Below are 2500 nucleotides of genomic sequence, written 5' to 3'. Positions count from 1 at the left end.
TGAAGCATCAACAATTTATACAGAGGAAACAAAATATAGCAAAGTGAGCATTTAAACATTCAATCTATAATCAAACCTATATAAATATTCAACATATACAATAAAATGTCAATAAATCTACAGAATTACTTGGCTTATTCATTTTCTCTGTAACAATCATGAAATCAATATATAATGTGCATGCTATTGTATTTTATTACAGTTTATATTTTTCCACTGCATAATTCAAATCATTTGATATATATATATGAAAGCAACATAACTGAACTATCCTCTACATATTCTAGATAAAAACATGCTAACAGGGCTTATCCTGAACATGGAGGTAATTTTTTCTTTGGCATTCCAATTATTGTGATTCTATACACTCATTAAAATTAGACTAAAATGCCTTAATTTATGGCATTGATAATTTATATAGAAAATAAAATTTTGGCATGTTCAGAACAGGCCTGTCCTTACGCATTTAATGCGCAAACCATCACAGAACTGTTAAATTGCATTTTTTCAAACTGTCCCTTGCACATCCTTAAAAGCTGTGCTACTATAGATTTTATCTTGCACATCATTTTCATTCTCTAACAACACCAAACATTCTTCCTCTCCAATGCCTTGCACAGATGAGTTAATTTGCTGCAGAATTTCATATCAGAATCATATCCTAGAATTTTAACAGACAAACTTTTTGATGCCAAGGAAGCAAAGCCATAAACAAAGGCCAAAATTCAGCCTACTTCTTGGGACATTATGGTAACATATCAAGTATGTGAAGATGTCGCCATGCTGCCATCTTTTAGTTCCTCTCTCTAGAACATTGTCACCATCTGATTAACCATCACATTACCCTCTAGATAATATGAACTAGGATCTGCATGTAGCAACACCATAAACATCACTACCCTGAGGACCAACTTCACAAGTGGTAATCCAGGGCAATTGTAAAGCCCAATATTAGTCAACCAATACCTTCAGCACCAACACATGAAGGTAGGAGAAAGAAAACTATTGCAGGGGAACAACACCCTAAATTAGATTTATGAATTGGAAACTGTGATGAGTTTACTATCACTTGTTTTTGGGTACATCTTATAAAAGTTGTATACTTCTACAACTGATGATTCACCATTTAAATATTTTTGGTATTTTCCCCTACAACAATTTTCTCTCACAACACAGCATAGATATAGATCATCAACTACCTGTGTGTTCCGAAGATCCTACACAAAATGCTCACAGCATCCTGAATTCCTACATAATACCATCACAGCATACAAAGCTTCTGAAGCTATTAAACTAACATGCGGCAGTGTCTGATTATTGACAGGAGGGACTGGTTTTTGTCTACGTTCACAGTACTACTATTCCAGTGCTTATAACATTCATATTCTTCACTACACAAAGAATATTCAGGCCTATTTCTTTCTACAAATAAATCATGCCAAAAAATTGAGGTACAATATACCGAGGTAGTTCAAACCCATTGAAGGGGACACAAAACCAGTCCACTCCTGCTGAAAAAGGACAACAGACTGAAAAGGAAGTTTTGCAATGAGTTGAGCCTGTCAGCAGATGCCAGTGCCAGTGTTGATGTTATAAAATTCCAAACATTCACATCATATTTTCCATTCATACATTACTGACTTTATGTTTGCCAAGAAGTCCAGTCTCATTGTTTGCATTCTCATTCAGTACTACTATTCTAAATCATGAATAGGATTTAAAGCACTCCCATTTTTCATTTATGAGATAAATGAATATGTCATCAAACGGTAAGTTGTGTGTTACCATAACTTGTAATAAACACAAGTAATGCTACAAAAAATAATAAAAATAAAAGTCTGGCCATTAAATAAATATCTTCAAATGCATTCACATTAGCAACCTGCCAATTGAGTTGTTGTGTCGTTCAAAATCAATTTCAAACATCTACATTGAATACCCATTGCCTGTCAATAATAGTTAACAAACTATCAATATAAGTTATTTTGAAGGGAAAAATTCAATATCCCTTGTTCCACTTTTAACCAATCAATATCATATTTCCTTCTCTTTTTGAGATAAAATATCTTCTGATCAAAAAGATCATGTGCAACTTGATGCTTTTGCATATACAAATTTCTCTTAAAAAAGGCAATCTAACTTTCCTTTGATTTAGAGAAATTCAAAGAATTATTACTTATGATCCCAGAAATCTGATAATAAAGGAACTTGAGTTGTAAGATTTATCACATTATGACTGCAGGTAAATTAAGTTCTTTGACTTCTTTTTCTATAATCCCATTTTCTTTACATCTGCCATTAATACTAATCCCTTAGCACCAATCTATATAGCATGTGATATATTTGGAAGCTTAGTATATCACTATTAAAAATATATTTAAAAAATAATAATATATCTGTAACTGATATCCATATCTACTTATTTAAAAGTAATATTATTCTCTCAGTGATCTCTCAAAACAAAGAAAATAGCTTTAAAAAGTACATTATAACCAAAAAT

Source organism: Penaeus japonicus, unplaced genomic scaffold (assembly GCF_977035675.1).
Source record: "Penaeus japonicus unplaced genomic scaffold, GWHDUDI00000001_assembly GWHDUDI00000004, whole genome shotgun sequence".
In the NCBI taxonomy this organism is placed as follows: domain Eukaryota; kingdom Metazoa; phylum Arthropoda; class Malacostraca; order Decapoda; family Penaeidae; genus Penaeus; species Penaeus japonicus.
Note: the sequence above shows the minus strand (reverse complement) of the source record.